The sequence below is a fragment of the Equus asinus genome, chromosome 29 (assembly GCF_041296235.1).
Source record: "Equus asinus isolate D_3611 breed Donkey chromosome 29, EquAss-T2T_v2, whole genome shotgun sequence".
NCBI lineage: Eukaryota > Metazoa > Chordata > Mammalia > Perissodactyla > Equidae > Equus > Equus asinus.
In genome coordinates, this window is record NC_091818.1 from 36392101 (window position 1) to 36415741 (window position 23641).

A 23641-nucleotide genomic window follows, 5' to 3' on the forward strand; every position below is an offset into this window, starting at 1 on the left:
GCCTTCTTTTTAAATGATTCCTGTTAAGATCTTATATGGTTGTGCCTAGATCCTGAGTCCTGGAAGGCAGGAACCATGCAGGGTTCTGTTTTGTATCCTCAGGTGCTGAATAAAAGCTCATCACATCAATATATGGGTGAGTACGCTTGGGACACGGCTCTGTGTTATTTCCGAAGTTCTCATTTAGATAGCTTCTAAAGTGCAGGAGAAGGAGAAAATAATGCAAAGGTACAACCATGTGTAATTTCTGCTGACTAAAACATAAAGTCAAGCATGGTAACCTCAACTGCCTCATTAATTGCCACCTTTAATTAAAGGTGTCACACGTCACGAAGGACTGAGCCTAAGTAAATGCAAAGTTCGATAAGCTTAGCAATTACCTTAATATGAAACTAATGTAGCTCCTTATTTAATGATTGTACAAACAGGCTCCAGAGCTGAAGATAACTGATATTTGCATTACTACCGTGCTTGCCATAAGGAAACCTTGAAGTCCAGAATTCTTCCTTGTGGAGAAATGAACACACATACATAAAGGCTTCCAGGGTGTTACATATTCTTAGACCAGAAACAGCCAGGAATGACCCAGACAGTCTTCTCATGGGTGCCTTTTACACCTCTAGAGCCAGGTCTTGCAGAAATTAGAATCAGGAGCTGCATTGCTCATCCTACACATCTGCTTCGGGTTTGACAGAATGAGGGTAATAGGATTATACCATTCATTCTCTTTTGGGCAAGCCCCTCTCCCTATTCATTTTAAAGCATTCTGGTTATGTTTGTTTTCCCTCTGTCTTCCCTTTGCATGTATGTGTCTATCCTTGTGCGTTTATGGTCACCAACATTACTGCTTAGCATTTCCAAACTCTCACCTATTGTTTATTTCACAATCTCTTGTTACACAACCCAGGGAAGCAGGTCAACATTGCTATTAACATTTCCCAGAAAAATGAAGGAATAAGGCTGCAGGGACTGGTTTAGAATTGTCCCAGCCAGGGCAGAGGGGCTCCAAGAGCTCAGATAATAGCCTGGACCTCTTGACTGCACTCTTTGCTCCACCCTATCTTCCCTCAAACTTGAGTGAGAAAATAAGTCCCTTTATCAATCAATTCAAGAGCGTGGGCTCTGGAGCCAGGCTAATGTGGGCTAAAAATCCCAATTCTGACTCAGTTGGCCGTGTGATCTTAACCAAATTTCTTTCTCATTCTGAGTGTGCATTTCTTGATTTGTACAGTGGTGAAAATACTGATCTCATAAGATCACGATGAAATGATTAATGCAAAGCTCTTTCCACAGTACTCGCCCGTGGCCGGTGCTCAATAGAGTGATGCTCCTGATTTGTGTATTCATTTGACTAGTTATTTCTTGTGGATGTATTTTAAGTGCACCTTCTGTTTGTGTTTCTTGGCAGGAGGTAGGAAGGGTAGACAGATAGTGTAGAAGGTGATTCCCTGCTCCAGTTGGGTTTCTACTTTGGCATTCCACTTATTCTTTCAGAATTTATGTCTCTCTTAGAAGGGGAAAGGGCAAAGCGTAATGACTAAAGAGTCGGAAATAGATCAAGGGGGTAAAGTGGTGACAGAAATTATGGTAAGCACTTTGTCTTCATCCCTGTCCACTTTCACATAAATAGAATTCAAATGATTTGCTACAAGAAATTATATCTTCACAGGTGTGATGGCTTGCAATAAAGAGAGGAGAAAATCAATCTTGCACAAAGAAATCAAAACGATTGATTGTTTATTTTTATTAATTTATTAGTTTCTTATGCCCAGTGCCAGTGGAGAAGGAGACCCGCCTAGCCTAACTCCTAGCATTTCCTGATGGATGTGTTGATGTGTAGCCATTTCTGCTGGTGCATTTTTAAGCTGAGCTGCAGGGGATGTCATGTGTTGCAGTAATTGCCATGGAAACCATTGCTGTTGAATGAATAGAGAGGTTTTAAATCCTTGGTAATGAGCCTGAGAACCTAAGTAGGTTGTGAAGTTTAACTTGTTTGGAAGTGGTTCATGTTTCACACCGAGATATTGGAGGCAAAAGGTGGGGGGCAAAGGATGGGAGAGAGGAATTTTAAAAAACGCAAATAAATTTGCCTAATGTCCTGTTACACTTCTGCTAGCACTTTTTAATGAAAAAATGCCAAAGATGCATAGCATCAAGCCCCAAGCCTTGAGCAACACTCTTGCTGTTGAACAAAGTATAATTTGGATACATTGCCACTGAAATCAACACTTTCAATTCACCTCTCACAAACCTCAACTAGTGAGAACGTTAAATATTTTTAAGGCAATTAATTAATAGGTTTATTTGGATTGTGGGATCTTTGAAGGGGTGGGTTGAGTTTTGTCACATTTGTATGACCTCAAGCTGTTAGAAAATGCATTCTAAAGAATGAAACTTCATAGAACATACAGTCCAAGTGTGTCTTATATTGGAATGGCGATCTAGGAATGACCAGTGACCAAGGGATCCCACCACTGCCATCAGCAATGTCTCAAGATCTCTCTTTTCCCTTTCCTTTTCAGGCATCTGTGATCCTGGCCCCTTATCTCTCCCCCAAGACCTTTTCAGGTTGGGTGACCTCTAGGCAGGACTGACATAGCAGCGTCAGAAGAGACAAAGAACGAGGACTAAAATCCCAGAAGGTAAGGCTCTCTCTCTCCCAACGGCCAAGAGGATCCCCTATCCAGCTCTTCCCCTTCATGTAGAGATAATGCGGTGCACACCTACTTGGGTTTTTGGAGAGAAGCTGCTTCCTGAACATTTACATGGTAAAGGGTATCAGGACATGCCACCCCAAAATGTGCTACTCTGGCCTAAGAATGAGTTCAAGCTGAAGGCATTTGAGTTCCTGAAATCCCTTCTCTGCCTAATAGCAGAGCCTCCCGAAAGACCTCAATTGTCATAAATCGCCTCCCAGTGCAACTCTAATCTCCTCTTCTGGCCCCATACCCGGACACTCTCACAACTATCAGGGCTCCCATCTGTGCTCCCAAGGGCTCACTTGTCTTTCCAAAAGGTCCTTGCTTCTCCTTAAGTGCCTTTCTCCACCTCCCTCCTTCCTACTAAGTTAGTTACGTAGACCCAAGTCTAACCCGACTCTGAGTTACTCATCACTGGGTACCAAGTGAATGCACGATGCACATGTTGATACACTTCTGTTTGTTTGTCTCTTGTTAATCTGTCTTCCATCAGCCTGATTTACAGGGCCTCAGCTGGAGAACTTAGGAGGGTAGAAGGAAAAAGAATTTTTCCTCCCTCCCCTACGGTAGTAATTTTGTCATTCTTGACATGATTTAAGAGAGAAAAGAGAAGGTGGTGATGAGGAAGGAGCTTAGGAAGAAGTCTTTACATTCTGTCTCTTTATCTTTGTTACTAGTGTTTATAAAAAGCATTAGAAAGACTTCCCAAGGGTTCATGCTGCCTAGAGAAGTAGTTAGAGGTCTTTTGAGAGTCTGAGAGGGAGGAACAGGACTGGAAGGAACATGATGGCAGTGGAGGCTAAGATGTGAAGTCAACATCGGACCCAGAAATTAAAAGGAAGGAAATAAATGGGAAGGGAATAGAAGAGAAGGGAAGGAAAAGAACAATACCATGGGATCCTTGAGGGATCAAAACGCATTTGGGAACTTAATCAATGAGAATCTTCCCTTTCAAGTTATCCCATTCCTGTATTCCAGGGAAAATACTGCATGGTTACTACAATGAATGCTCTGGAGCCAGATGGCTTAGGGGTGGGTCTTCGATCTAACATTACTAGCTGCAAGTCACTTAACTTCTTTATGCTTATAGAAAGTGGATAATTATACACATACACAACAAAACTACTGTGAAGACCAAATAAGATGATATATGTAAATTTTTAGAAAAGCGCTGAAACATAGGACTTTCAATTAAAAAATGTGATCAATAAAAGTAAATGATTATGCTTATTCATCTCTAATTGCACAGAATTCCTCCTTTTTATTCTTCACTGAACCAGAAGTTTGGGCAGGCTGTTGAAGTCATCATTCACAGTTGTGTACTGTGAATCTGCTCTCCTTCCCTAAGCTCCCACAAGGGGCTTAGAGGAGATGGAGAGAAAAGTGATGCCAGAGGGTGAGAGTGTTGTTTTAGTGCTATTTTAGAGTTATTACAGCTGGAAATCCAGCAGTTCTGAAATCCTGCCCTGCTAATAGCCTCTACATCTGGGGAACTTCTCAAGGGAATTCTAGGCAACAAACAGCAGAGTTGATCGGTTATGTTGGTAGATTTGGAGCCCTCTGGTAAATGCTGGAAGTGGAGCACACTGCTTAGATTTTCTCTGCAGAATTTAATCTTGAGATTGCACTACTCTCTAGCTAGTCTTATGAAGGAAAAAAGAAGGTGGGAGCATGACAGCGGTATCTGTAGCCAGATCGTAGGTCATAATACCATCTCTCAGTGACATTGACCTCATCTGTCCTGTCTAAAAGGGAACACGTGCAACTCCTCCATTTCCCTGTTTTATTTTTCTCCTGAGCACTCATCATCAGAGATACTGAATGTTTTGATTATTTATCTTGTTGATGAGAATCACTTGTGACTAAATTGTAAATTCCATGAAGAAAGGAATTGTGGACTGTTTTGTTCATTGCTTTATCTCAGCAACTCAAACAGTGCAGGGGATAGAGAAGGCACTCAATACGTATTTGTTCAATGAATGAAATGGAAGGAGGGATGTGGAGCCTGTCTGTGTACCTCTTAACACATAGCAGCCCATGCAACTAGTAAACTCCAGCCTGATAAATGTCCTGGAATGCTACCCAACCGGATTAGCAAGTCTACTGCTAGGATTGGGTTGCAATGTAGCTAGGAAGGTGAGAGAGGAAGTAGATGTGGGTCTGCTGGAGAGAGAAGAGGTTGGAAATTTCTTTACAGTGCAAGGAACAAGTGAGAGAATAAAAGAAGCTATGACAGGTGAGGGGACATTATCCCAATCCATCAGGGCTGAAAGGAGTATATGCTGGACCAGAGTTACATTCTGGACTCATTTTTCCATGGGAACATTAGATGGCTAGGCTGTTAGTAACTGTTCAGGGTGTTTCAGAGACATATACAATATTGAAGCAATGTGGAAACATAAATTCTAGGTTTCAAACAATAGTAAGCATTATGTTTTACTATGCCTGTATTTGATTTATGCCTACCTATTGTTTTTTGGGCAAAGAAAAAGGAAGAGGAGAGCTATACACCTTAGAAAGAATGGATTCAGAATAAAATTCCAGTTTGGATAGGCTGTAGGCTACCATTATCTAATGGTTATTCTTGTGAAGTTCACCTGTGTCTTGGGAAGCCTGTCCAGAGTCATAATAGATATAAATCAGATTGAGGATTTCTTGACACGGAGCCTTCATTCAAGATTTCTTTTATGCTTGGTTAATTGGTTGGTAAGCCAACCTAAAGCAGTGTGCAGTCGGCTTTGCAGTCTAGTTTTTAGAAGCACAGAGAGCTATCAGAGACTTCTAAAGCTTCATCAAAGATCATGGCTCAGGGTGTGAAGGCCTTGGTCACACGGGGAGAAGGCGGCAGGCAATAGTGAGTGGCTCACATCTGAGCAAAGGGACTTGTGCCCTGCTCACTTCTCTCATTATGCCATTGGCATAAATGCTACCTTGGAATTCCCAGGTGAGCTCTTTATATGGGTTGGAGATGTGTATGGTTTGTAATTAACAAAGGGTTAAGAGAACCCTTCCCAATTAACACTTTGCTGATGGGGCCCTTCCTTCCATCTGCATCACTGCATCATTTCCACTGTGTGTGATGACCACTGATGCTGTTTGAATTGACATGGTGACACTAATGCAAAATCAGTCCTATATTACCCACCTGTTCCCATGCACACTTGATTTAAAAAGCAAACAAACAAAATAATTGGTATTATTTTTGGGCAGCTAGTATATTTCAAACACAGAGCTTAGTACTTTACATTCATTATCCTTAATCCTTCTAAATCCTGTGGGGTGTTGAACTGATGAAGGAATGAAGACTCAGAAAGTTTAATAACTTGTCCAGGGCCACATAGCTAATGAGTACTAGATTCAAAGCCAGATTTCTCTGGCGACCAACCTCATTTTGTTTTCCTACACTTCATATCGCCTGGAGGGAACGCTGCATTCCCCAAATCACCAATGAGGTGGTCAAACATGGCTAATGTCGGTGGTGGAAGGGGATTTGAATTTCTTTTACTACAATTTTGTCATTAGATGGGTGATTATTTATTTAAACTGCCCTCAGCAACAATTTTTTTTTTTTGCTGAGGAAGATTCACCCTGAGCTAACATCCATGCCAAACTTCCTCTATTTTTTAGTACTTGGGCTGCCAGCACAGCATGGCCACTAACAGTGCTATAGGTCTGCGCCCGGTAACTGAACCTGGGCCCCCAAAGTGGAGTGTGCTAAACTTAACCACTAGGCCACCAGGGCTGGCCCCAAAGGTATTTTTTAATTTTCAAGTAGCCACACTTAAAAAGGTAAAAATAAACAGTTAAAATTAATTTTACAAGCGTATGTAATTTATCTAAAATGTTACTTCAACATGTAATCCACACAAAAATTGTTAATGAGATATTTTATATTATTTTTGTACTAAGTCTTGGAGAAAGCCAGTGTGCATTTTATACTTACGGCACACCTCAATTCAGGCTAGCCACATTTAAAGCGCTCAGTAGGCACCTGTGGCCAGTGACTGCCATCTTAGCGCAGATAGACTGTAAGTAGCATTCAGGTGTGGACTAGCTCTCAGCACAATGACCCAGTAGATTCCCAAGCCACATTTGGCATATGAATACTTTATGAATGAATGAACAAGTAAATAAAAATAAAAACCTACGTTACTAATGGTGTAATCCATTAAAAAAAGTATGATTTGAAAATTGTTTATCAAAGTCTTTTTTTGGCACATGTAAGTACAGACTACTATTGAAGTTAGGTACACTACTATATATACATGTAATGAAATACATATATACATAATATACATATCTCTATTTCTATCTATCTTCTATCTCTCTTACTCTTTCTCTTTGGAGAGCGAACAGATTGTACACAGTCGCGGAAATCCTGGAAAGTCTGGAAATGGACTAACTCAGGCCGGGGCAACTGTGACAAGCCAGGTGAGCTTCGCAGACTGGTGTGCAAGATATTTGTTGCTGTAGTTAACTGAACTTTACTTGAAAATCTTGAATTAACTGAGTTTGCAAGATGGATGTAAGCGTTGTGTGTACTCACATGGAGAGGTGGAAAGGTTGCAGAATTCGACCGGTTGCATGTACTAAATGATGCTGGGCACACGACATACCAAACGATGTGAGCTGTCTATAAACACCACAATCTGGGTCATTCACAGGACAAATTGCTAATACATAGGTTATGTTTACAACTGAGCAAATCCAATTTTGTATGACACTAGAATTATCCTCATGAGGATGAAAAGGTCCTGGCTCTGAACAAACATAACTTGGGTTCACGCTTCTGCTTCCTGCCCCAGTACATTAGGCATCTACTTACCAGCGATATGCAGACCATACAGCCACACGTTTTTTCTTTTGTAAATGACATTCAAGAGAGAATGGAGACTGAAGGGCTATCGTAGCTTGGTGTAGATTTCAGGTGGAAATTATTTTAACTTTGCCATAAATAAAATAAAAAAACAGAATAGACTCTTTGGTCTCCCACGCTTCTCTTTGCTAATGCAGCTTTATAAGGATGCCTCTTGAGGCTCTACTTTTAGTTGTCTAATTGTTAATTACCCTTTGATGTAACTGACCTAACCTTTGGGTGGCATGACTTCATATATCTGTACAGCAATGCTGTCACCCTGTGGCCTGGCCTTGGCAAATTGTGAAGCAAGTCAATTTTTAGCATGTTTCACTTTCTTTTTCTAACTCCTTCATTCCTTGACCTTCTCCTTGTGACTCCTTTCTCCTTGCGACTCTACCCTCACCCCACTGCATCCTGTTCTTTCTTATACCAAATACATACATTCTGCTCTCTGGGGGGAAAAACGTGTCCTATGTATAATTCAGTTTGTAAAGTCTCCTAGGACGATTTGTATCTTAAGCCTTCTATTTTGTGGTGGAGGGAAACAAATGAGTTTCAGGCATTGATGAGTGGTTGGAAGGGATGCATTTCTGGACCGAGTGGCTTTGAGAACTGTATGAAACGAGGTCAGACCAGGCAAACGGAGGGAACTTAATTCAGGGAAATAGTTACCTAGACAAGGGAAGGGCTGAGAAATAGAGCATAGTGAGATAACCCAGAGACTGGTGACTGTAGAAAAGCACTAAAATCCTTATTCTGGGGGTACGATAAAGAGAAGCAGTGTTCTTGGATCTCAGGGCCGGGGCCATCAGAGGGCAGCTGGAAGCAAAGCGAACTTGTCCTGCAGGAACTGGCACCCAGATATTACCACCTGAGAGGAAAAGACACACCCTGGGTCTCTCTTCTTCCTGCTTTCTACTCCATTACAGTGTTTCCCAATGGCCAAACACAGCCAGAAGCAGCTTTCTGGAAAACAAAGACTGCAGGGGCCATATTTCTGTAATTAGAGCAGAGCAGGAGGGCAAGAAGGAGGTCTCATATCAAACAGGTCAAGGATGAACCAAGGTCATGGGAAATATGTGGGGGTATAAGATCTAGAGTGTGCGCACACATCTGGGCCAGATTTTTGTGTCAGGTGTCAAGGATAATGAGCTTCACTAATTCCCTCTCCTTTGTCCCCAGTATCTAATCTATTGCCAAATCCTGTTGCCTTCCCCTCCTCAGTAACGCGTGAATAAGTTCACACATCTCCTTTCCTAACGTTATCATTCTAGTCTAAGTCATCACCACCTCCTGCTCAGTTTGCTGCAATTACTTCCAAACATCAACGGGCATCCGTTCAGATTCAGGACACTTCACATGGGAGGCAGGACAATCTTTTCAAACTGTAAATACGATCATGCCTCCACCTTTGGCAAATTCCTTCAGAGGATTCACTCCGTGTTGGGTATAAGGACAGCTCCTTAGCAGGATTGGCAAGGCCCTGTCGGGTCTGGTCCCCACTAACCTCTCCAACCTCCCTCTGCCCCTTATGCTTCTCTGAGTACTTTCTGCTCTAGCTGCAGTGACCTTCTTCAGACTTTGAACTTGTCAGATTTGCCTCCTGCAGTAGGGCCTCTGCTCACACTGCCCCTCTACCTCAAATGCTCTTTCCTACTTGACCTCTACTCATCTCTCAGATTCTAGCTCAGACATCATTTCTATGGGGAAGTCCTCTTTGACTTCCCTAACTAGGTTCTCTCTCTCTCATTCTGATCTTTGAAAGCAGAGAACATATCCCCCCTCCCTGCTTCTCTCTATGGCATAGAAGGTGCTATGGACTGAGTTACATCCCCTACCAAATTCCTACTTTGAAGCTTTCACACCCAATGTGTCTGGAGATGGGGCCTTTGAGAGAGAATTTGAGAGATAATCATAATGGGATTAGTGCCCTTATAAGAAGAGACACTGGAGAGCTTGCTTCTTCTCTCTCTCTACCAGGTGAGGACACATTGAGACGGTGGCCATCTGTAAGGCAGGAAGAGAACTGTCATGAGGAACCAAATCTGCTGGCACCTTCATCTTAGACCCCCAGCCTTTGGAACTGTGAGAAATAAATGTCTGTGGTATAAGCCACCCAGTCCATGGTATTTTCTTATGACAGCCTGAGCTGACTAAGACAGAAGGTGCTCAGTAAGTGAAGAATTAATGAATGAAATATGTCAGGAGGGAAATGGCAGCCTGATAAGCCAAGTGCTCCCCTTGGGATCTGTCCCTGATCCCTGACTCACTTAATGTGAAATAGTCTTTTCTCCTCTCTATCTGTTAAGCAGGGTGTGGATGTGTTTTACGCCACCCCAAAAAACACTCAGAGGCTTATCTGAGGTCAGAAGGGACTGTTTCATTTCATGGTCTGAAGCATTTTGCTCCTTCATCCTTCCTGACATGGTGGGTATGAGTTTACACCTGGAAATAGGATCCGCCCCCAGGCCTATTGAAGGACAGGCCACATGAGGTTTTGTCCTTGGGAGAATAAATATATTGGGCAAACCCATTTATTTTCTGCTATTCTCCCTTAGGAAAAGCTGCAGACAAGAAGGATACTATGTGTTTCTTTCACTTGTACACATTGCCTTTCTTTACTTAAAAGTCTTTATTTCTGTCATCCATTCACTGCTAGGTTACATTTTCTATAACAATGGGCTGCCATTTAGTTTCTCTCTCTAAGCCCAACGTTCCTCAACCCAAGGACTCACCACCATGAAGTATTATTTTACAGTTTGAGAGGCACATGACTCTTGCAAATGGACTGTCATTTGTACCAATCGACAACAACAAAAAAAGCCTGGTGTCAGAGGTACAAGGCAACCTCTTTGTTGGAATCCACCCACTCCTCTTTTGTTTTCTTCCAGTGCTCACTGTGCATTATGTTCCACATGCTCTTCTCGGCGGCTCTGCAGATGTGAAACTTTAAATGCAGGGTATTTAAAAATAATAAGGAAAAAAAGAATACCACCCTGAAAATTACAGAGCTTTGTAAAGGAACAGCATGTGGCTCCCTGAAGAGTTCTGTTTATCGAGAGTTCAGATGGTTTATGTATTGTTGATTGGAGCTTTCTGGATGACAGGAGGGAGGGGGTCAGAGGGGAAGGAAGTTAAATATCAACACGGGAAAGTACCTGAAAACCAGCTCTCCCGGATCCTGTTCCTGTTCAGCGGAAACACGTGAAGTAGAGTTGGGAGGGGGCCAGGATCTCCCACTGCTTGAGGATCTTGCTGTTAGGGAAGGGCCTTGTGGACATATGCAGATTGGGGCCATGGAAGGGGAACTAAAATCAATAAAGTACCTATTACATTACAGGACTGTCTGTCAGTCCTCATCAAAATTCTATAAAATGGTGAAATTTGCATTTACCTCTCCAGTGGAAGCTGAGGGGTGCCACCCTGCTCCCCCTTTTCAGGACCAAGGCACTCAGTCCCCCAGCAGCCAAGCTTAAGGCTCACATGAGTGATGTTCAACTGTAGGAAGTCTCCTGGCCCAAGGATACACCCCCTTCCGTTCCCTGGAGCATCCCTTTCCTGGAGGCATCTGATTAGTGTGCGGTACAAAGACTCAGCCTCCTCCTTGTTTCAATTTGGGGCAACTCTAAAGGGCCGTCCTAGATCCAGAGCTCTCTGTGGGGTCAATTGATGCCTCTGTTATGATTCTATGGTGGCTCAAATTCTCCCATTGCGCAACCCTGCTTCCCTCACTTTTTTACCGGCTTTGTTCCTAAGACCTTTCCTTACCCCCAATAAATCTGCTGCATGCAAACAGTCATCTCAGAATCTGTTTCTCAGGGAACCTACCTGTTATGAACTGTGTTCCCCCAAAATCCATAGGTTGAAGTCCTTACCCCCAGAATGTGACTGTGTTTGGACATGAGGTCTTTAAAGAGGTGATTAGGTTAAAATGAGGTCTTTAGGGTGGGCCCTAAGTCAATGTGATTGGTGTCCTTATAGAAGAGGAAATTTGGACACACAGAGAGAGATACCAGACACGTGTGCACACAGAGGGATGACCATGATGCCGCAGACAGAAAGCATCCATCTGTAAGCCAAGGAGAGAGGCCTCAGAAGGAATTAACCCTGCCAACACCTTGATCTCAGACATCAGCTTCCAGAACTGTGAGAAAATAAATCCCAGTTGTTTAAACCACCCAAGCCGCGGTATTTTGTTACGACAGCGCTAGCAAATTACTATACCACCTAAGACAGCTTCTCTAACTGCCTCTATCTCTCCATTTTTACAAATGAGAACCTGAGAGTCAGAGAGGTTAAATAATTGGCCTAAGGTCGCAGAGCCAGAAAGTGAAAGAGCCCTGATGTAAAGTCTATGACTTTCTGCTACATGAGATGAAATCTAAATTTCCTATTGCCACCTGCTTGTCCCTTTTAACCACTGTGACACCTCACGACAGATACTCAGAACTAAATTAACACTTGATATCATTGAACACCCATCCAGAATGAAAGCTCCTTCTAACTGGGCTTGATCAACAGGAAAAAGCCACAAAATGCTATATAATATTTCTTTTCCTAATCATTAAAAATAGCATGCCCCCCCCCACATACTTACAAAATTCAAGGAAATATATGGCATGAAAAATAATTATGGGCTACAAAATAGATATTTATTTATGCAAACTATAATAACTTAAAACCATTCTCAAAAGAGAGATTACAAAAGCCTTGATGAATTTTCTAAGAAATGGGAAATCCTGATCTAATGTAAGCCAAGGGAAAATCGTTGATCCACCCTGGAAAGGTCAAGTTCTTCATATTTAATTTTGCAAAACACTGTGGTTCCCATAATTATAAAATAATAACTTCAATTTGAGTCTTCGTAGTTCAAAAATGTCAAAAATACCAAATTATTTCCACTATTAGGATATTTATTAGAATATATATTTATAATTAAAAATAAAACCTTATTAGAATGGCGTAAAGATTCGTCTCTCCAACTCTCATTCCTCCCTGTATTTGGAAAGGTGGAATGGTCATCTTGAGGTTTAGGGAGTGTAAGGTTGGAATCTGAAGCTGAGACTATGAGAAATCCCCTTCTGGGAGAAACAACAGCAACCAGCAAATGCACGCTTGCAGTAGTAATTACAAATGGGGAGGTTGACGATGAATGATTTCGGATTGTATGTTAGGCTGGGAGGCATCTTGGAGACCCTTTAGTCCATTGGGCCCAGAAAGATTAAGTGATGTGTCCACAGTTGCGCTGGAGCCAGATCCAGAACCAATGGTCTCCGGCTGCTCATCTGGGGTTGTCACCCCTGTGACTTGCTGCCTTTTCTTTCTATAGAAGCCAAACTTAAAATGGTAATGAAATGAAATGAAATCCAAATTTATCTTTAAAATTGAGCTGCACCTTTTATGAATGGCATTCATCTCTGTATGTTGTCAGTGGGATTAATCTACACATTACCCTTGTATTTTACGTCACCTAATGCAATATTAGCTCTTCGAAGGCTGGATGATAGATGTTTTATGCAGGACAGAGCAAAATTTGCTCAACAATAAAGTTAGAGAATAACAGCCTAAGAATTCCACCTATTTGGTGAATCAAGTATTCAGAAAAATGGACATTAAAAGAACTTATTGCTGAGATGAAAAAAAATCATGGCACAGAAGGCTACTTGCATTCTTTGCGTTCTAAGAACAAAGCAGTGATCTTTCGTGGGAGAAGGGACTGGCAGTGGTGAGATTTCCAGGGAGATCACGAGGCTTATAGGTGGGTGACTCCTGATGACAAAAGAAGCAGCTGCTCTCTACAGTTGAAGAATAAACTGCATATTGAAAAGACACTGAGATACAGGCTCAGGAGCTAGTGTTTCTGTGCTTGGCTTTTGTATGTCCTGTGGTACCCACTTGTGAGGCCAGCCAGCATTTATCTCGTGTTAACTCTTTTGCTGGAAAAGTCAGCGGAAATAAAATCCCCTGCTGTCCAAAACATATTTCTGACAGTTGTCGAACCAATTAAGGTAATTGCTGTGGTGTGTGGTAACCCAGTATACAGGCAAATAGCCTCAGGTGGGCCTGTAGCTTTGGTAAAACATCGACAAGCTGGTAATGGATATTTCTTGATAGGCGAGTATTTACGTAGTGTTAGGATTCAAAATGCTGGTCTCTCTGAGATTCCCTCTCCCGCTATGCACACAAAACCATTTTTATTCATAGGTGGTTCCTTGAAAATCAAGTTTCAAGAAACCATTAAGGAAAACAAAAATATGTGCTTGTCTCTCCCCTCTGACTTTTTTGGGGAGGATTGCGTCGTGTTCTTTTATGACAAAAGTCAGGAAAATAATTTACCTATAACATATAAATCCATTCTGATGTATCGCGTTCTTGACCAGGGAGTAATTATGACATGTAGGTGTCCGGATGAACTCGCTCATCACCCTACGGTACATGGCCACATGGAATAGACGTGGCGTGCGCTTTGACTCACTCAAACACCTAGGACCTGTTTATTTATAACGTGGTCCATTTACCATTAAAAACACAGGGTTCATCGACCTAAGTGTCCTGGACTTAAACTCACCCGTGATGAGGAAAACTCTCTGGCCCCAACCGGCATCTGCCAGTTCAAATGAACCAACATCAGAATGAGCTCTTGAAAAAGATAGGTACCTGAAGTCTGTGAACAAAAGCATCTGTTATGCTATTTATAGACGCTTTATCAAAATTCAATGGTATAATTAGCAATATAGAGATAATTTGGTGAAGAGTGCCACATTATCCTGCACTGCATGAATTTGCATAGCACCCGCCGCATGGCAATCTGTAGGAATGGTTTGAGCGTTTAGTGGCAATTTCGTAGATAACCACCATTGTATACACAGCCCCAATGCTTCTAAAGCTATTTTGAATGGATTACTTGTGCCAGGTACCTTAGATATGAATAATTTTTTAAAACTGCTTGTCAAATTTCTTTCCCTGATTGTTATCAGTGTCATCCTATATCCTGAGGGGTTTTCAGCACAAGGTCTGTTCTCTGAACCTCCTCCTGGATTGTTACCTTCCTCCAGGAGTGTAGCCAAAATTACACACCTCCCCCGCGGATGTATTCCCACTTGTCTCCGTGCTTTTAACTGTAGACACTGCCTTATTTTGCTATGCTCTTCGTTTAAAGGCTGCTTCTGCCAGAACTCATGTATCGGCTGCTATTATTTCTCAGCGTGCTGCAAAATGTCTTTTTCCGTGGGTGTTCTACTTCACTCATCCTAAAAGTATTGTTTTCTTTTTTAAAAAATAACCTTCTATTTGAAATTCACTTTTTCTTAACATAAAAAGAGATATATGAGTATACTATGCACACAGGTACATATGTGTGTATATGTGTACATATATATTTTCTTCCTATTCTTAGGCTAATAGCAACTTAATACAAAGTATGATGATAAAAAATTAAAAGTCAAGAAATGTAACAAAAGCATCATTTCATTTGTGGCTTTGTGTTTTTATTAAGCTCGTCGTTGAGAATAACACAGTGGGTGATCAACTGATTGTTAATATAATGGGACATTTTCTTAATTAATTAAAACACCCTTTTTCTTGTTTAGAGAAATGTACTTGGTGTAATTTCTTTTGAAGTGGGCCTTGTTTGGGTTTCTTTTGATTGCAGGCAGAAATCCAGTTAATCCAGTTATAGGATTACTAGCCATACTAGATTAAATGGAATGTTTTTATCTAAGAGTAACTGCTGTAACCTTAGTGAGGATGTGTAATTGCATTTCTGTACACCCATCCACCCACACGCACACACAACTGCCTACGTGCATCTCCATATATATGTCTGTCTTTCAAAATAAATCAAAGTATTTCAAAAGAACACTTTAAGGCAGAAATGGGCATCCTTATGTTAAAAATAGAAAGCATAATTGTACAGGTTCTATTGCGGCCTCTCATTTTATTCATCAAGTGTTCAAGAAGAGCTGAGGAATTGCGTGGGCTGATTGCTTAGTTTCATGTGTGTATCGAAGAGAAACAGAAAACCCATAGAGATGTGTGCAATACAGTGATTAGGAATCCAGGCGCTTCAGGCTTAAGAATCTTAAAGATGACTTCGGACAAAATATTTTCTTTTAGATGTAGAAACCTAGACATTCATTCAAGGGGCCCAGAAAGACTACCGAGTTTATTTTGCTCCTTTTCGCCAATAGAATATCAAATTAGGGAATTATTTTACACATGCTGTTGGAAAGGATGCTCAGCTTGGTTTCAATATTGGTTGGTGAGCAATCTCTTACGTTTCCTTTTCTGTTACATGTGTGGCTTACTAAAGGAAAAGGCTCTTGTCTCTTATGTCGATCTCCGTAGTTTATGGTGAGAAGGGTTTGCAAAATTTTAGGCTTGTTCTTTGCATCTTCGATTCGTTTTTGTCCTATGCAGTCATCATTTTGGTGGATAATACCTGTAATTTTATACTAATAATTTGCTACATGGAATATTTGTATTTTACTTTAAAACACTCTATATGTCTATGCACAAATCTATACGAAACTATCACACATATATTACCTCTGTAGCTCTGGCAGGTATAATGTCCACTGGAGCCTAGAGAGGGAAGTGATTTGCCCAGAGTCACTCCTCTAAGTAGTAACTGAGTCAGGTTAGGACCCAGTTCATTAAACGCCACGCTATCTTTGTTGTGCTGGATGTGACAGGATAGTCCTCACATCTGCTTCCTGCAACCCTTTCCCTGGTCCCAAATTGCTCCTTGCCTGGAGGAGTGAGTAAGATCATGGCCTTGGCCAAATGCTCCATGCCTTATCAGTATTTCGCCAACATAGCTAATAGATAATGTGCTTCTGGGTTTGTGCTCACCTGGTGGCTGGAAGCAGCCATTATTTCATTTTGTGTTGGATTCCAGTTTTAACACTGATCACCGGCATTTGTTACATCAGAACATTTGTGGATAGAATGCTGGCAGGCCTTTAATCCAGGTTCTGCTCCTTTAACGTCTTTAGAATGTACATCTGTAGTTGTTGTGGGTACATAATTGATTCAGGTCCCCAAATGCAAGCACTTTCACGTTAACTTTGTGTTAGAAAGAGGCAATAAAATCAGAGCTAGAGCCATATCTCATTAGGGGCTTAAGTTTTCTCAGGGCAAAACTCACCGGATGCTTAATGTTGAATTTGTTTATCATTTGCTCAAGTCAATGAAAAACGGTATCTCACACAAAAGACTGTAGGACTCTCTGCAGGCAGGGTGTCATGGTCTACCTCTTTCATCATCATGAGCACAGAGCTGGTTCTCAGGAATAATTTATTGGCTAGCTGTGTTGTTTTTATTTGAGTTTCTTTGGGATATGCCTGGTCCTCTTGAAAACAGAACCATCTGTTAACATAAGGAAAGGTCGTAGGCTGCTGTGCTGGTGACCAGCTGCTTAAAAGGGCCTTAGTCTTTAGGAGAAAGCAAGTTGAGCAGGTTAGTTAATCTCCAGTTCACTTTTGCGCTAATTTCAAGTTCTGTGTTTTAGCCAGAACAGAGAAAATGGAAAAAATATTCTCCCCTCCTTCTTTACTAGCTAAGACCTCAGCCAACTTTTGGCATTTAAACTGGGGGCATGATTAGAGATAAAACCAACAGTTTCTCTGCCCCTTGGCTCCTCACCACCAAGCAAATATTAAGTAGTGTACGAGAGATCAGCACCAGGGAACTCAACGGACATCTCTTTGTCAGAAATCAAGACTTCAACCTAACTCACAAACCTGCTTCAGTGGAAAAATCTGCTGCTAGCTGGAGCATTCCTTACCAGAAGGAAGACTCCTTCCATGCTGGGGGCAAATGAATCATTCCAGAAGATTCTTCTGCCTGAGAGACTGAATATACAAATCGACAACGGCCAGACCATTTATAAAATAGGACTCGAACCCACTATCTGCAGCAACCAGTCCAGGAAACCAACTCATTACCTTCGGTAACTACCTCAAGAAGCCAGCTATCTATGAGTCAGACTTGTAGGAAGTCAGACCACTATATCTAGAAAACAGTCCAGGAGGCCAAACAATAACCCCTATAGTAATTGACCTAAAATGACCAAGACTTGATCAATAACTGACAGCTTTCCTAATTTTTGTTTCCGCTTCCAAGTGAAAACCAACCAGAGAAAACCAGATATGAACCTCTAACACATCGCATAGGATGTCCCACTTCTATTTAGCTCATCTTCAGCTTCCCTGTGCCAACAGCCTCCAATCAGGGTATCCCTTGATTCTGCCTTTTTTTCTCTCTATAAGGGTTTCCTACTCCTCTCCTTGCCTTTGAGTCTCGGCCAAAATACGAGAGATAGCAGCTGACTCTTTTGCTATAGAAAATTCTGAATAAGTGGCCTTCGCATGTTCTCATTTGCTTGATCTTCATTTATTTGCATGTGGTCCAAAGTTTCTTTTCCCATCATGTCGTATAGCGGTTGAGGATGGGACTCTAGAACCACACTTACATGTGTTTGAATATAGGCACCAACAGTTGCTAGCTGTGTGGCCTTTGGTTGGTTACTTAACCCTCTATATCTCAGTTTCTTCATCTGGAAAATGTGGAGAATAACTGGATTGTCAAGTTAGGTGATTGGACATCCATTAAAGCACCTAGCATACTACCTATTCTAAGTGCTAGTGGCAGCTATTTTTATCAGCCCTGTTACAATTAAGTTCATTGCCCCATTACCCCTTCTTTTGATCTGCATTATCAAATATACATATTAATAAGATGCAAATTCAATCCTGGCGAGGCAGCACTTAAAACCATTGATATTTATTTACTAATTAGCGTGACTCAGTATATAAGCTTTATTAACCTGGGAAGAGTCTTGGAAATTTGACATCACAAGACTTGAGGAAGGAGTTAGATGTGTGGGTCTCTTGGGTAGAGGGGCACCTAGGCACTTCAGTGGGCAACAGGGAACTTCAGGGGGCATCGGATGAACTCCAAAGAGGCAGGAACATAAGAGGACACTGAATTCTTTAGGATGGGTATGTGGTTGTGGGGGAGGATGCACAAGAATGGATACCAGCACCACAAAATCCATCCACTTAGCGAGGCCAGGATTTTCACTGTGGACGCAGTCCTGGTAGCCTGGTATGTTTTAATTATTAGTGGAAGTAGATGGACCGCTTCCGTAGAAGGAATTCTGTTCATTAGAAAGTTATCTGAAGAATTTATCACTTGTAACATTCACCAATTTAGACTGAAAGGATCAAGCTTTCTCTCCGTGCTGTTCTGCAATCTCCCATTCAGTCATGAATCACTGTGTGGGTAGGCAGGTCTTCCAGAGTTTAGGAATTAAAAAAAGCCCTTTGGCTCCATCAAAAGGCAAATCTAGCTTAGATGTTTTGCTAGAAAATAGGCAAGCAGTGAGATTTCTCTTGATAGCTATTATGAATAGCCCCCAAAGCAAGGAGTTCCCGAGAGGACCTCAGTTTCGGAACCTTGAACCCAGAACTGTGTGCAGGAGATAAGGAGAACATGGGTGTGAAAAGCCAGGAGCACGCAGTCCTTTGTCTCACATTAAATTGCACCTGTTCCTGGGGTTTTCAGTTCTGGGGAGATGTATTATGCTGTGTGTACTGACATGCCTGCTTCCCTCCAAACTTTGCAATGAAACAACTTGGACTATGACACAGAATTAAAACTTCATCTTGAAGTCCTTCCTCACCTAACTGAGGAAGGTTGCCTCCAGCAAGAGAAGTTACAGGGTTCTTCATACCAACTCATCTGTTCAAAATTTATCCACCGGAGCAAGAGGAATTATTACTGTCTCAATGTCTTTTTACAAAGAGTTGGAGTATTTCCTTTTCTTTTTCTTCTTCTTCTTTTTTTTTTTTTTTGGTGAGGAAGATTGGCCCTGAGCTAACATCTATGATAGGCTTCCTCTTTTTTGTATGTGGGTGCTGCCACAGCATGGCTTGATGAATGGTGGATAGGTCTGCGCCTAGGATCTGAACCCGTGAAATCCTGGCCACTGAAGCAGAACGCATGAACTTAACCACTACACTACTGGGCTGGTCCCATAAATATTCTTTAAAAAACAAGGGAGGCAGAATTTCCAATTCTTCCTTTACTCTGTTGAAATAATCTGTTTCCAAAAATTTACTAGAACTACACCTGGCAGTCTTTCCTGAGCACCTGAGGGAAAAGAAATAAAAATCTAGAAAAGATTCCCTTATTTAGCCTGGCTTATTTTCTTACTTTCTGCTTCAAGTAGCCAAGTCATTTACTTTGAAAGCTTCTGTAACTGAACATGTGTATTTGCTGAGCTATTTCAAATGTGTTCTATTATGCCTCAGTGTTTTTCAATGATGGACTTTGCACAGAGTTCTAATGCCTGGTGGTACAATTTCTAACTGGGAGGCGTTCTCAATGCAAGCTGAGTAAAAGCAGTGGCACAGTGTAGGGATAAAAATACTCTCTTAAGAGTTGTAGTTCCAGAGTTTTCTGTTTAGCTCCAGCAGTCAAGCATCATGCAGGCCTGGTTCAGGGAATGTATCCTTCCGTGTCTTGATGTTCCATCTGCATAGTGGGAGTGAAATACCAGTCCCAACTTCTTTTGCATTGTGCTGAGTGAAATCCTAATGGGTCAGTAAACTCCCAAAGCAGTGCAGAGATGGAGGGTCCTGCTTCTTTGAAAGCCATAGAAATTCTCTAAAGTTAGTCAAGCAAAGCACCACCTTATGCACTGGCCAACCTCCTAGAGAACCATGGCAGAAACTAAACACTGGTCCGTAATAGTGATAGATGAGGATTGTGCTAAATTCCCTTATATCTATTATCTCTTTTGATATTTACTGAAACCCTATAGAAAAGGTACTGTTACTTTTTCTTTTTGTAGATGAGAAAATAAGGCTCAGAGAGGTGAAGAAACCTTTCCTAAATCTCATAGCTACTCTATAACTCTAAGGCCTCTACTCTTAACCACTTCATCAGAAATTCTCAAGAATGACTTTAGGGCCAACTCCCTGAGATCTGGAATGTGGACCAGAAATTGGCATTTTATAAAGCATCTGGACGATTCCACTATGAATCCGTGGTCTTCAGACTACTGAAAAGCATTGTACTGTATTACTATTCACTGTCCTGCTGCTATTTATTACATACATGTATGTCCTACTTTTAAAAAAAAAAAAAAAGATTTGGGAAAGATTAAAGAAAGGATGTCACCAAAACAAAAAGGTTAAGAAAGAAACACTAATGAAAAGCAGAATTAATAAGGAGACCAAGAGATCAAGAGAAAAATGTGCTTCTTTCCAGTTAATAGGACAGGGGGCACTGGTATAGGGTCAGCATGATTGAGCTCCTTTCCGCAGCAGCTCTTCTTGCCCTCAGTAATTTCTATGTGCTTAGCACACATCACTGTTCCAAGGTTATCCAGTCTCAATGCCAAAGTGGTACTCATCTCTCTTCTCTTCTGCAGCATGTTCTGGGCTGAAAATTTGATCCTTGACTATATTATGATGAGGCTGGGATTTTTGGAGGGCACTTGGGGTTGACATTGATGACAGATGATGGATGAAAGCCAGCAGGGCAGATAGAGAGGGAGATGTAGGGAATTGTACCATAGACAGTTGGGACTAGGCATAGGAGGAAACAAACATTAGAAGGATTGGTATACTGGGTGTACTATATCACCTCTGCTTGCCCCTCTAGATCCACACTTTACTTTTCCCCATCTTTCCCTCTGCCCAGGAGGTTGAGCTCTGTGGGCTGCATCATCTGGACTCTCTTGCCCTTTGGCTTCCAGTTGGGTTTAGTCAATGGGAAATAATGGCAGGAGGACAGAAAGAGGGAGGGAGACAAGTTAAGGGTATTGATAGTCTGCTTACCTCCCTACGGGGTGAAGCGTTGGCTGGCAGCAGGAGCTTTGCCACAACCTCTGACAGATAACCCTCTCCTACAATTACTCTCTTATTTTCTGGTGACCACTCTCTTCCCATGCCCTTTCATGACCACAGGTGATAATGCTTCCTACACTGCCCTTAGGCCTTATACATTAGAGGGCTCTTCTTTGCCCCTCTGGCCGTAACCCTCCTTATCCCATGAAGAGTCCTTGGCAACAGGCGCCATGCCACTTGAAGTGCACACACTGCCCCCTTCTAACTCAAGCACCAGGCACTAGGGACTTCAATTTCTTCTGCACAGATGGCTCCAAACTTAGTTTCAGGTTCTGCCAGGATTTTTTTGAGTCGATCATGCACCCATAGTGTTTTCAGCCATAGGCTCAATGAGTGGCTAAGGCTCAGTTGCTTGCAGGGGGAGAGTGAACTCAGCTGGGATACGTGGGCTGGGTCCATGCATGTGGGACCCCCTCATGGAAAAATACAGAGCTGGAAGTGGGAAGAAAAGCCAGGATACAGGCTGCTGGCCGAGGGGCAAGGATTGTTGACTCTCCCTACACCATAAATTTCCAGTAGAACTCCAGGGAGTCTCAGAATTATAAATTCAAAGCCAGTTTCCAGGTTATCATGAAATTACATTTGTTAAGGTAAGAGGACAGGATATATTTTCTTTTACAGGTTTTTTTCCCCTGAATTTATAACTTTTAAATATATAGATCTATAGGTGGGTCTCCATTTGTGCTCTGGCCTGGGGCCTCACACATGTTAGGGATGGGCCTGTTGACTCCCCCGCTGTTGCTATCTCTGGGATTCTTCACAACGCTTTGTTAGCTTCCCTTAATGCTGCCCCCACCTTTCTAAATCTTCCTGTGCTGATTATAAAGCTCTTGACACAACTCCAAAACTCACCCTCCTATACATTTCTTTGTGATACAGGACCCGGCTCACATCTCTTCTAGGCCAACTAGCTCTTTGTTAGGTTCTTCCATGCTGGGGAGAGACTACAACCCTGGAGGAAGAAGAAGGGATTTCTCTCCCGCTTGTTGGTTTCTTATTCCTATCAGCAATATGACACCTTCACTTTTTCACCTAATACTGTCATTTTTTCCAGTAGCAGCAGCAATTGGATTCAGTTTGTCTAATTTGCTGTCTGTTTTTCAAAACTTGCAGAACCAGCCCAATCATGACCCCTCAAGACCCATCAGCACCAGCCAGTAGAGCCCACTCCTTGACTCCTGGAAGGTCTGGTTCCAGGCCCATGAGGTCTTTTCTCTAATCTTCTGTATTTTAACAACTCCACTTGCTACCCATAGTTCCTTTAGCCCAAGCTGCTTCCTGCAGCTCACTTATCCTCTGTGATTTTTTAGTGTTCTCTCTTTACCTTTTCAGTTACCCAGTAAATGATCCTTATATTAAATTCTTCCTGTTAAAATAACTGGTGTGGTTTCTGTCTGTGATGGCATTCACCATCCACGTCTTTTCAACAGCCCTGCTTGATTGTGCCTTGTATTACCTGCTGGAAGTATCATTAACAAGGAGTTAAACCAGGAATCCTATTTCTGGAGTCACAATTAGAGAAAACGATGAGTATTGCCAGCCACAAAACTGACTTTTTATTTAATCAGTGGCTTGGGATTGGTTAAATTCTCCTCAGTGAGGAAAACTTCACTTTCAGAAAGAATATATGCTTAAGGGCAGATGCCATTTCAAAATAGACCAAAAGCATTAGGAGGTATTTACAAGACCAATTCTTTTTGATGGTTCTCTCAAACCATGTTTGTGGAAAGTACATAAAGTATCATTCATATGAATCACTCCATTAAGACTCCAAAAGCATTCTTGAGGCCCTCCCTTTCCTGGAAAAATGCTTATGCTACCACAAATTTCAACACAATGCCATTATAACATGACTACTTATTACATGAATTTGTTTGTGTCATGGGTGTAGTGTAAGGCATAAAAGTAAGGCCGAATATTATGTGCTGCCTTGACATTTTGTAAAATCAGGAGGGCCTCAAACGGCCTAACCACAGGTTCCCTTCCCCACTTTGCTTCTGTGGATAAGGGCCCTTAGCCAAATAACCCTCCTTACCAAAGGGACCAGGAGCAATTCTTGCTCATCCCTGAGTAGTATGTTTCAGTTCCCTGTTGGCTGACAGAATTATTCAAACAAGCCAATCCCATTCTCCTATAGGAACCAGGAGGCACCTCACCCTTTTGAT

At 41.9% G+C, this 23641-nt stretch overlaps 1 pseudogene; it reads left to right on the forward strand.

The window, feature by feature from the left end:
• Nucleotides 1-1533: 1533 nt before the first annotated feature.
• Nucleotides 1534-23641, forward strand: part of LOC139042497 (putative ribosomal protein eL39-like 5) — a 124025-nt pseudogene continuing 101917 nt past the window's right edge.